General features: G+C 41.9%; 1 protein-coding gene across 5 annotated transcripts in view; it reads left to right on the top strand.

The window, feature by feature from the left end:
* The window catches only part of CBFA2T2 (CBFA2/RUNX1 partner transcriptional co-repressor 2), a 101,294-nt gene that overhangs the window by 33,220 nt on the left and 55,177 nt on the right, over positions 1-12,897 (top strand). Inside the window, exon 1 of one of the 5 annotated variants that reach the window (XM_060231001.1) lies at positions 9,302-9,635. The exons of the other annotated variants lie outside the window; for them this stretch is intronic. The gene's annotated coding sequence lies outside the window, so the exon portion shown is untranslated. Of the gene's footprint in view, positions 1-9,301; positions 9,636-12,897 lie in introns of those variants that run through there. 5 annotated transcript variants of the gene reach the window in all.

Here is a 12,897-nt window from a genome sequence, read left to right as displayed (position 1 = left end):
AGGCTGCATGTTTGTTATTAAAACTGGGAGAGAGTGAGAAAAAGATGTTTCCTTTAGTCATCTTGGCTAATAGCTTTTAAGAGACTTCTTTCCCATAAATCTTGTTCAGTCCTCCTTTAAAGACATTTGTGCTCATGGCCATTGCTATATCAACTTGCATTGAATTTTGCAATTTAATTACTCATTGAGTTAGGAAAGAAGTATTATCTTTTGTGACTCCTGAACCCATTGCTGATCAAACAGTAGGCAATCTGCACATAAAGTTTAAGATTTGGTGTCGATGTTGTACTGGTGAGACAAAACCACTTCCCTCTACCACTTTGCATTCCAGAGTTTTGTTTGAACTGAGTTACCACCCTTGCAAAAAACCTGTGCTTAATCAGTATGCCAGAGACTGGTAGCTTGGGCAGCAGTTGGGCTGGTATGCTAATGAAACATGCATTGCTTTGCATGGTTGGCAGCCCAGTTTAAACGAGATGTGGCAGGTGAGTGGTTGTCTTTAGCCAGTGCTTGTATTGCTAAACTGCTTCATCAACCAGTCTTAAACCCTGGCAGTTTGGTATCAGACCACAGTTGCCCTGTAGCACAGTTGCCTGCTGAGATTCAGAGCTAGGAAATGGCTGACCTAGACCCAAACTTCAGTGGTACAATGCAATGGAGTGATATTTTTGCCTCATCCTGTTTGCCATGTAAAGGGAATTGGGGTGGAAATCGGGGTTGGAGGCTATAGACCTCTTGATCTTTGTAATGCTCTAAACTTGTAGAGGATTGATTGTGTGAATTTCTTCCCCTCCTTATTATTTACCTTATTTATATCCTGCCTTTTTCCACAATGGGTACCCAAAGCAGCCTACATAGTTCTCTTCTTTTTATCCTCACAACAACCCTGTGAGGTAGGTTAGGCTGAGAGTGTGTGACTGGCCCAAAATCCCCCAGCAATCTTCCATGGCAGAGCAGGGATTTGAACCTGGATGTCCTAGATCCTAGTCCAGCATTTTAACAACTACATCATGCTGGCTCTTATCTGATGTTATGTGATGTTCAACTGCCATCAACCATTCTGTACCTCCTGGAGCGTAGAAAACACTCTCATTTCTCATCAGGCACTTTTTCCCCCCCAGCTTTAATTTAAAAGTAGTATTTTTTTCCAGACCTGGAGAATATCCCACATATATGGAAAGCTCACCCTCATTTGTGGGGACCCCATTTTGCTGCCCTGGTGATAGGCGTGTTAGAGGAAGCAAGCTGAAAAGATGGCAGGGTGGGGGTGGTTGTGAACAATTATGAAACAATCCTCCTTCTCTTCCTCTCCTGTGGGATTCTGTGGAAGGCGCCACCAGTAGACCATATCCCCATTTTCTTACATAAACTTTTAAAGTGTGTGTCTGTGTGTGCGCCACCTGGATGTCATGGCAACCTCTGGTGATTGACCCCTACTGGGGGCATGAAGATATTCAGAGAGGTGACTGAACAAAGCCTGTCCATACAGTCCTGGCTCTGGTATTCCAAAGAAATCTCCCATCCAAGTAGTTTCCAGAGTTGACCCTGCTTAGCTTCTGAGATCTACCTCACAGGGTATCTATTGTGGGGAGGGGAAGGGAAGGAGACTGTAAACCGCTCAGAGACTCTGATCGAAGGTGGGGTATAAATTCAGCTCTTTCTTCTTCCTGGTACTCTGAGGCTCACTTTGTGCTGGACCTTCTCATACTTCCAGTTTGGTGTGTTAGCATTAAACTGAGAGGGTGGGAGGTGGGGGAGAATAGAAATGGATCCCATATCAACATGTTGTACAGACGTCATTGCCCATCCTGATCCTGCAGTTTCTCCTGTCCACAGACATGCACAGGCTGGGCCTGCAGCTGGAGTAGTTCCAACAAATGAGTCCATCCAGACTCTAAAGAGCTCTTTGTTGAAATGTCAAACCTTTTGAGAGCCAGTAGTATCTGAATGAGTTCTTTTCAGGGTGAAAGCTTAGGATACAGACTCTTTCCATCATGATAGTTCACAAAAATCAACACACATTTATCTTCTGCAGTAACCTCTAGAAATCGACTGTGATGGCTAACAGAAGTTCTGGCTTAAAACTGGAAATATTTTTCCAGATTTCCCTGCTTTTCCTCAGGAACTGCATCAAAGATGCAGGTATGAATAGTCTCCTGTGTTTATACTTTGGTTTTTCGGTTTGCTGTGTGGAATTTTTTTTTTTACACAAAGAAAGTAAAGCCAATTTCAAGCAGTTTTTCTGGCCATTGCAAGCAGCATGTCTTTCCCGAGGGTGGTTGCTGTCTGGGTTGCAAAATCCTTGGCAAGGGCTTCTGTCCTACCAAGCTGGACTGCTTCACTTAATCAAAGGGTTGCTTCCTTTGAGTTTTCGGGGCATAAACTTCCTTAAACTTCTTCCCTTATGAGAGTTTGCAGATCAGAGTAATTCTTTAGGGGCCAGCAATTTTTCCCCAAGAAAACCTGGGGGCAATGGAATTGGCGCCACAATTCTGGGGAAGAATGAAGTCAAGCGTGAAGGGCATTTTATACATAACTCAGCAGCATAACCATGCTTGCCACCCAGAGCTTTGGACAGTTCCAAAATTAGTATGATGGAAGGTTATTTGGTTTTTTTTGGCAAACGTTTTTGTTGATAGTCATACTTGATATTTTTAGTCACGTGCACAAAATATCTTGCACATGCATCCTGAAAAAGGAATGTGTGAAATGATCCTAAGAGTAGGCTGTCATGGCAGGGGGAATCCTATCACAATTTGGATATCATGTCATAGCAGATTTGCCACTGTCTAGTGGCATTGCTCCTATAACTAGCAGGCATTTGTAGACAGAAGTAAAGTTAGTGAGAGTATACCTCCATGTTGGAAATAGTCACACCTGTTCAGTTTTCTGCACAGAAAAATGTCCTACTTCTGCCTCCAAGCTTGGCTTCTATTGCTGAGCAGTTGCTTGAAGGGGCACTGGTTAGGAGGACTAATTACATCAAGGCCTGTAACTTATCAAGATATAAATTCCTCATCATGCACATTCATTCTTGGTTCAACTTTGTTTGTGACTTCATTAAAATGTTTTTACCGTACAATCTTAAACAGAATTATACCTTTCTGAATCTATTGATTAAATTGATTGATTCATTGATTAAATTGATTTAGAAGGGTGTAAATCTATTTGATCATGGTGAGTTTGGATGGGAGACTAACAAGAAATACCAGGGTCACTGTGCAGAGGCAGGCAATGGCAAGCCACTTCTGAGTCCGCTTGCGGAGAGGGCGGGATATAAATGCAAAGTAATAAATAAATAAATAAATAAATAAATAAATAAATAAATAAATAAGAAAGTCTCTTCTCTGTAGGATCATCATAAGTTGACTGTGACTTGATGGGGGTGGGGCTGCATGCCACCTAAAAGGGGGTTGTGACAGTGGTCATAACTATACTGTTTGTGGTTGGTATTGTTGTTCCCATGAGATCACACAGAGGTGCTGTGAGAGGTGCAACCTTTTTGCTCCATTGTTCTTTCCATTTTTTATGTTATCATTCATGCTATGCAATGAAGATGCAAGACCTACCAATTTTGGAAGTAGGAGATCTATTTTACAAAGTAAGCAATGCTAACTTTCAGCAGGTACAGCAGATGCTCACCACCGGGTCTGCGTAGAGGCCATCCACTGTAGACTTCTTTTTGTAAGCAGGGCTCCCTCTGCTGGCTGACATATTTCTCAGTAGATGACAAGTTAGAATGCTGAAGTGATATACTAATTATCCCCAGGGCTTAAGAGACTGCCCTCATCAGCAGCATTGTCTGTAGTTTACTGTTCTTGATGTTATATGATATTAATGTGTGAATCCTTTGGTACATAAATGGTATTTTAGTGCTATTTAGAGTGAGCACAGGTGGGCAGCCTGGCCAAGATGATGCTTCTTGGGGAGTGGACTTCATTATTTTCTAAGCATGCTTCAGAGCCTACAATACATTTTACCGTGGTAATGTATGGAACATATTGGTTTGTAGACATTGTGTTATTAATAATGACAGATACCATATTCACCTGAAGAGAAAGATGACCCCTCTATTAAAAGATTATACACACTAACACACACACGTTTTGATACCATAAATAGCTGTAATTGACGTGTGAATTTAAGACAATCCTCTGTTTTTCTTACAGCATTCCTGAAGGGGGAAATATTTGTCTTCTTTTTAGGTAAATAGTATGAACATTTTAATTTTTTTATATAACAGACTTCTTGCTCATCAGACTGAAGCAGAGAAATTTAAAACATCTGTCCACCCATTTCATATGCCGTTGCCTTATTTCACTTTGAGAGGCACTGGGTTCCCAATCCTACAAGTGTGACATTGTTGATTTAAATACATATCTTAAATGCATGAGTTGTGTCCTGTTAGTAAATTCAGTGCAGCTTACTGACTGGTTTATTGATCCTCTTTATTCATGAGCATACATGCACATGCCTACAGGATTGCATCTAGTTTGTTGTAATAGTGCTTTGGTATTTTAGGAAATTCATGAAAATAAAACGCAACATTGGTTTGCTAGCCCGATGCTGTGCAGCTGCATCCCAGCCAAGCTGCATATGTAGAATGTGGAGTTGGACAGCACTGAGGACATCTGGTTTATTGGTGATGCTGTCTCCTCACAGCCTTTCTCCTACTGTCTTATTTTGTCATAGTATAAGATGCTGCAAAAGGTAGAAAGCGGGCCTAGGCAGCGGTTCAAACGGTGTTGCTCCTCAGAGGAAAACTGATGGTGTACAGGAGACTTTGTGTGTGTGTGTGTGTGTGTGTTATGTTTTAAAGCTGTAGATCTGCTGTCATCTGTCCAGCTCATCTTGGCAAATGCATGCAGATATACCCTGTGAAAACGACAACACATAAAACTGGCTTGAAGGGGGAAGACTCTTAAACTCTCTGGAAGCAGCTTTGCCGCTTACAGATTGTTCAGAATTTGGTGCATGTGCTGTTCTTCCTCAAATCACACCTATGTGCGTTTTAGCCACATGCAGCTGGCGAAAGCTCACCTCACTTTAAAATATAAGAACCATATCTAATAATTCCTGTGCATTCTGGTGATTATGAGCGCAACATATAATGTAGGATTTCTGTGACTGGAACTTCAAGCATGTAATTTGGCCCTAAAAGCAGTCGTGAGTTTCCATCAATATGGATCAAGATTTCATACTGGAGGAGGAGACATTAAACCTACTGCCATTAGAAAATGTCTCCCCAGGGATGCTTTAAGTCCCTGTAGGATCCTGACTTGAATAGATTAAGCAAACTTCAATTCACTGATGTCCCTGCATTTAGATGTCACAGCAAATTGGAGCTCTAAGCCAGAAAGTGTTCAGTTATGTTCTGTGCACTTGAGGAGGTGAGAAGAGCAGCAGATGTGTCTGAAACCACAGTGCTGTCTTTATGTCCCATCTACTTGTAGTTCATTGTGATGCCTGAATGCAGCCTGAGATGTATCCTGTCATTCAGCTGAGGGAAAAAACATTTGGTCAGTGCAGGTTGTGCTTGCTGGGAGAGGAGCCTCTATACTTATTGCATGTGCAGTCCTTCGCTAAGTGGTGCAATAGGTGTAGTATGATGTGGAGATAAAACTAGGATCTGGATCACCTAGATCATTGTTTCCCAAAGTGGGCGATATTGCACTCTGGGGGGCGCTGGAATGATCCAGCGGGGCGGTAGTAGCCTTGGGTGCAATTGGGGGACGGTGAATAAAAATAAGGGGGTGGTGGAAGCATAAAGGGAGAAGAGAAGAGGGCGGTAGGTGTCAAAACTTCACATTTCTGGGAGGCATCCAGAATTTCTAATTTAGAGAAAAATCCCATTAACAAAAATAGAGGAATCTTTTTTGTCTGCTACTTAGTGCAAATTCACTCAATTAGGCTAGTAATGAGGACCAGAACTCCTTCCACTTAAAATATAAGAAGGATGCAGTTTATTTACAGAAAAAAAATAGAGATGTACAAACAAGGAACACAGAAACAAAAAACCTTACAAGCTATCCTAGCCAATACTTGCTACAGCTAGCATCTTCTCAAGGTTGCTTGCAGTTTCTCTCTCAGCAATACAGTTCAAGTCAGGACAGTGGAAGCACTGAGGCAATTGCACAAACTTCTCTGAAGAGTTTCAACCTGCAACTTTCTCCTCACAAGGTTTACTGCAGAGCATCAAGCTTCTTACAGTCCTCTGGTTAGCAGGTGGTTGCTTCTGTTGATTTTAGCCAACTGCAGTGCCCCAGACACAAGAGTGTTTTCTACAAGGGCAGCGCATGGGAATGGGCAGGGTAGGCGACCGCTTCCCATGTAGCATGATCTCGCCAGCCAACAGGCAAGCTGAGAGCCCAGGCGGTGCAGCCGCGCCACTGCTTTTCTTCTCAGGACAAATGTTGCCTGTGCTTGTTGGAGGCTTCCAAGGAAGCCTCCAAAGAGAGCCTCATTTTACCGCTGCCTGCTGCTTTCAGGTTGAAAGTGGCTTGGCGGCAGGACCTTCCCATTGCACATCAGAGCTGATGAGTGCAATGGGATGGTGCTGCTTGCCCAGCCACTTTCAACCTGAATGCAGCAGGCAGCAGTAAAACAGGGCATTCTTCAGAGGCTTCCTTTGAAGCCTCTGACAAGCACAGACAACATTTGCCCTGTGAAGAAAAGTGGCGGTGTGACAGCACTTGTGTGTCCTGCTCAGGGCTCTTGGTTTGCCTGATGGCTGGCACGATGATGTCATCGGTGTGTGAAGAATATCCCCCCCTTCGGAGCACATGGGGGGGCATGCCTAGGGCAGCGGAACTCCTAGCGCCAGCACTGATCTTCTGCTCCTCTTCTTGAGTTTTGATATTTTACCAATCTACTTATATCCCTGACTGGCTGTCAAAGTACTAGAATTGTGCAACCAATCATTGATACAAAACAACTAATTTAGCTGGGCCCATCTAGTACTTCTCCTGACAAATACCTGTGTATGCAAATATTACTATGGTTGCTTTTATAAAATAATTTTAGAATTTCAAGCTTCAAAGTGTCTTCTTTACAACATCTTTGTTTACCCTGTGTGCAAATATGTCACTGCATCTTTTAGTCCACTTCTTGAAAGCAGATTTCCAAGGGGGCGCTGAGTAATTTTTTTTCTGAAAAGGGGGTGTTAGGCCAAATAAGTTTGGGAACCTCTGACCTAGATTCAAATCCCCACTCTGCCATGGAAGCTCATTGGGTGGCCTTGGATCAGGCACACCCTCAGTCCAACCTACCTCAGAGGGTTGTTATGAAGATAAAATGGAGGAGGAAAGAACAGTGATTTAGGGTGGTTTGGGTCGTCCCCTTGATTTTTTGCTCAGCTGTGTTCCCCTTCACTTTATGGTTAACATCATTTTCCACTGAGCTGTACATTTTCCTTTAACAGTTCGCTTACTCTGTGAATATGCTTACTTTATAAAAGAACAATTCTTGGGTTACGGATCCCAGACCTTGTTTAATACTCCTAAATGCTAACACATGTCACACTTGTAGTGGTGTAGACTTTGTGGCCAAAACGTGAGGCCATTTACAGGAAACAGTCTTGAAAGCCTTTAAAAAACCCAGTGTACTGATTTACCAAACAGCTTCTGCATATCCAGTTTTCAAATACCAAAGTGAAGCACTTCAGCATTTCAGACTGTTTGTGAGAGTTTCAGAGGTGTAACCTTTCAAATCTGTTTCCAGAAGGATACTTACATATGCACATGTGAGGGGGGATCCATCAGAATTCATGGGAAAGGGGACATCCCCTCCCATTGGCCTCTGCTTCCTCTCACCTTGTTCTCACTGGGCAAGAGCTGATGGTCCCAGCTAGCTGACCCTACCAGCCAGCTAATGTGGGGGGAAGCTTGCAGAAGAAAGCTCACAGGACTGGGGGGGATGGGGGCTTGAAACAGAAACCCCATCTTGAGCAATTTCTGCTCAAAGTTTTTCCCATGAGTCCCTGTTTCCTCTTTGTGCCACTGCAGCCACCTCCTTCCTTCCTGCGGCTGCAGCCTCTGCTGCTGCCCTGCCTCTTCTCTCCATCATTGCCACCTTGTTCCCCTGGCCTGCCTCCATCACTTCTGTCTTGCTCCTTCCCCAAACCCTCCTGCCATTGCCTGTCCTCCTTCCTTCTACCACCACATTCAGATGATCATTATTTTTTAAAAATAATGCCTGGTTTTTAATGCTGACTGTGATTTTTGTGACATCTTGGTCAGCATTTTTTATTTGAGTTGCAGCATCTGTGCAAGCCCAGACATAGGTTCTCTGTTTTTAAACTTTTATAAAATGTTTGGATTTTTTTTAAAAAAATCTGGAGGTTGTTTTGGGTTGAAAGAAAAGTCCCCTCCTCCCAATCTATACATGATCCCATTATCTAGATTTTTAAATCCGCACTTATAGGGACATGCTCAGAATTAAATACGATTGCGGCATAAGCTTTAATAAATAAGTATACTGTCAAAAACACACAGTACTCACCTAAATTGGTAAGCATATATGCATAAAACAGAAAGAGGAGAAAGTGAAATATGTCTCCCTCCCCCCCCCCCCAAAAAAAAAAAAAAAGGAACTGTGGAACTTGAACTTAATAGAGAATAGGAGTGGTTTGCATATTATAGAAAATAATTACTTCTTTTTAGGTGTTGGTTGTTGCAATGCCTTATTGATCACCAGTAACTGACTGCTAGATGAGAGTGGAAAACACCTATGCTGATTGGATCCTGTAACTCACTTGATTAGATCTTGTATGACTTTGTGTTTTGCATAGTAATGTGACACACCTAATGCGTTTCTTGCATTGTTTAGTATTTTGTCTTTTGTGAGGAAGAAGAACAGATATGAAAAATCCCTCTTTTCTTCTGTATCCTGGATATATCTAGCCACTTAAATGACCATTTTAGGCGCAACAAAATGGGTTCAGGCCTACAGACATTTATGCTCAAATGTATGCCTTGGTCTTTAAAATGTCACAAAGCTTGTTTTTGCTGATTAGATAGAGGGTTTTGTGGAAGGTTTTTGATAGGAAACCACCCCAGAAGCTGAAAAAGATAATGGGGCATTAGCCCCTTGAGCAATCTGTACTGTCCCAGCCTTCAAGCTTCCTGCTCTCTAGGGACTCCTGATAAGTTTAGCCCAATATCATTGTTATTATTGGCCATAAACAAATTGCAAGTTTTTAACACATTAATGTCATTCTGGCTGAAAGCCTCTGGTAGGTGTGTCTTCAGTGACATCAGCTGGCAGAGAGCCCTGGTAACAGAGCGAGTGAAGCAACGGGGAGGCAGAGGAAAGCTAGAGAGAGAAGGGAGGGTGTGTGTGTATTGTGTGTATTTGGGTCTTCTGGCAAGGTAAAGAGCTGGTCTGTTTGGCAGGACCTTCCCATCTGGGATCCATCTGTGTTTCTCTGGAATCGGACAGGCGGCTCTAGTCAGTGAGAGATCGCAGATGTGCGGGAGCTGACACATGTCCAGCTAATGAAAAGAGAAGGCAGGCTGGTCGCAGGCTGGGCTTGAAGATTACGAGTTGCAAAAAGAAGACCATTTTTTTGTTTATATTTTAAAGAAACGGGGTGTTTTAGAACAACAGCTGGATTGTTTTAGCCTTGGCTGTACACGGTAAGGAAGCTCTTCTAATTCATATTAATTAAATCAAGGCAGTGAATGTCAGATTTGCTTTCCCCCTCTTTTTTATTTAGAAAAGGTATGTCTGGTGGCTTAAAATGCATCAGAAGACTTGTTTTCTTGATGCCAGTGTGGGTCTGCATGCACAATGTTAACAGATGCAGCACTTTGGCTACGGATCTCCCTGCTGCCCCCCCCCCCCCCCCCCCAATCTTACTAACCACCTTCAGTTTGACTGCAGTGCCTCTGCTGGGTGAGAACTTCATTAGATGAGCTGATTTGCTCCATGGATTTTGCAGCTGAGGAAAAAAACAGTAAACACTTGATGGTAAACGTATAGCTCTCCTTCATGATTATGTTGGAAGCTTTGATGGTTGCTTTTGGAATCTTTGGGTAGGAAGCTAGCTATCAGTATTTCACAGTCAATTGTAATTAACAGAAATTAAAAGGCTGAACGATTTTTTTTTTGCCAGTGCCAAGTACTTTTTTACTTTGAGAAACCATGACTTTGTTTCTGCATTATAATGCCTAACAGGAGGGATGAAGCATCTTCCTTTCATTTCAGATAGTTATTTGGATTGTTTTGCTTTATTGATATTAGTTCATACTCTTGCTGGATTCTAAAAGCAGCAATTCTCTGAGGTAAGTTTTATGGCAGAGCAGTGTTGGTTCTCAGTCTTTGCTGGCATTGTGGGGTCCTTGCTGAACCTTGAATTCAGCTTGGAATGCTCATCAAACATACACTTCTCAAATTAAAGGATTGTTTTTGTTTGCTAGATAACCCTCCACCTATGTAAGGTTGGGGGTGAGTTCTCTTGGATATCTAGGGCAAGGTTATTCCCTATTACATGCACAGAGTATTTTACCCAAACAAAATAATGGGAATTCCCTTTTCCGTGGTCAGAGTATTGGTGTGTTTCACTGATCAATTCACCATCCTGATACACACCACATGATAACAGTTTGTATGCTTATGGCACCCTGATTCTTAAACTCAAAAGCATTTAGATGAATAAGTTTTATCCTTATCCTTATAGCTATTGTGTAGAGTTGAAAGAAATGACATTCATCCCCTCCCATCCCCTCCCTATTTTTTTTTTTGCAACCAAGATAGTATCCTGCTGAGACAGAGTTGCTGTAACAAAACAATGTGAAACATAGCCTATTTCTTAGCAGAATTACAAATGCAAATTTCCCAGACAAGAAGAATGATTTCAAAAACATTGTCAGTGGAGGCTCATGCCACCTGATGTATGCCTTTTTCCTGGAAAGTTCCCAGTATCTGTAGCTTGATTCCCTCTATTCTTGAATGCAGGGAGTGGTCAGCATGGTTAGGAGGTTTTTTAAAAATTCCAATTCTAAAGTTTTCAGGTGGGTAGTTGTGTTGGTCTGAAGCAGCAGAACAAAGTTTGAGTCCTTCGTACTATACCTGAAGAAGCGTGCTTGCACATGAAAGCTTATGCATTGAATGAAATTTTGTTGGTCTTAAAGGAGGCACTGGTCTCAAACTTTGTTCTAAAGTTTTCAGTAAGACTCAGGTAGTCACTGTGTGATGGAGAATGAGAATAGCTGGAAACTGGAAGATGTCTAGGCTGTGGATAGGTATTTCTGTGAAGCTGCAAGAACAGATTATTCTTCCCACCACTGTGGTACTAGTCCTGATCTGGAAGAAGGAGCCTGATGATGATACAAGTTTGGGGAGAAAATATCTGTTTTCCAAATTCTTGTTTGGAAAATATCCTTTCCTCAGGAGTTTTTTGTTTTGTTTTTTAAAGAGAGGAAAGGAAGAATGCATTCTTGGTTTTGGGAAGTAGATTAATGAGAGTGTGTGAGAATAGGTCCTTTAGTAGAGAAAGAGAATTTATTCTTGCATATTATGTATACACCCTTTCAGCTAGTAATTTTAATTTTTCCATACTATTCCAGAGACATCAGGTGCAGGGAAGGCTGCACATGTTGGAAAGTATGTTGCTCACTGTGGTGCTAGCCATTCATTACTGTGCAGGTATAGGCAAGGAATGAGTTTGCAGTTGAAAGCTAGACAAGTTTTTTTTTTTTAATTATTACTGGCTTGAAGAGGTTTACTCCAACAAAGCTGAAGTGCTCCTGTTTCATGGCTTTGTTAATGTAGTCCCTATAGGACCACAGCAAGCTCCAATGTATAGATAAAGCCAGCCAATTTGCATCCAAAAAGTAATCTTCGGGTTCCATTCCTGGGGTGTGCAAACAGATAAGAGGAAAGGGTATTCAAGAGGCTTGGGATGATCAGGGAGTGCTTTGGCGATAGGCAGTCTCACTCAGTTCTGATTGTAAAACAAAAAAGAAAAAGGAAGTGTCAAGTGTAGGATAAGATGATGCCCTTGGGAATAACTGCCTTGTTGATTAAAAGCTGTGGTCAAGGAAGGTTTTCTAATTTATGACTTCCTTTTTGCATCTTATTCAAAGCACTTCAAGGTGACAGAATTTGAGTAATTGCAAAGATTATCTATAGAATGATTTCCAAAATAAGATACTACATGGGAAGGAGGGGGACATCAGAATAGAGGCACAGCATTTTCATGAATCCCTCCCCCCCAGGAAGGGGTGTGTGGTTACTGTAGCATGCTGAAACCTGCATATTTAGAGGTTCCTGGGCACAGCTTAATAGAAGGATGAAGAAGTTTCTCAGCAACTTTGAGAACATTTTCTACAGATTGAAAGGATGAACTCTAGAAAGTGTTTGTGTTTTGAAAAGTTGTACCTATTAAAAAGAGAAGCTGTAAAATGGGGAAGATGGAGAAATTCCCATGTCTGACCTGGAAGATAACATTTTCCTTTTAAAAGAACAGCTGCATTTTAAATCTTTCTGATCATAATAGATCTTGCCAGCCCTGCTGAAGTTGACTCATTCATTTCTTCTCCAAGATCCACTTACTGTCTGTTTATTTACTAAACATCTTAAGCCAATCACCTTTAATAATTTGTTCAACAAGCGAAAAAAAACCTACAGCAGAATTTCAGATCCCATTTGTTTCTAAAACTTGCTGCTTCTGAAATTCTAAAGGTTTACATCTGTGTGAGTCTAAATTTAAAAGCAAGTGATAACCATGTCTAGTGACGAGCAGAACTTCCATTGGGAAATGAAAGGAAAATTTGGGGAAATACAGTAGGTTGCATTCTAGGCTGAGGCTGTCAACTTGGCTTTCAAATGAAGATGTTTTGACATTGCAGTGCCTGGGGATGGGAAAGCTTCCAACCTGGTGGGTAAAACATTGAT

This window comes from Heteronotia binoei, chromosome 2, assembly GCF_032191835.1.
Source record: "Heteronotia binoei isolate CCM8104 ecotype False Entrance Well chromosome 2, APGP_CSIRO_Hbin_v1, whole genome shotgun sequence".
NCBI lineage: Eukaryota > Metazoa > Chordata > Lepidosauria > Squamata > Gekkonidae > Heteronotia > Heteronotia binoei.
Note: the sequence above shows the minus strand (reverse complement) of the source record. Positions and strands in the feature narration are given on the sequence as shown.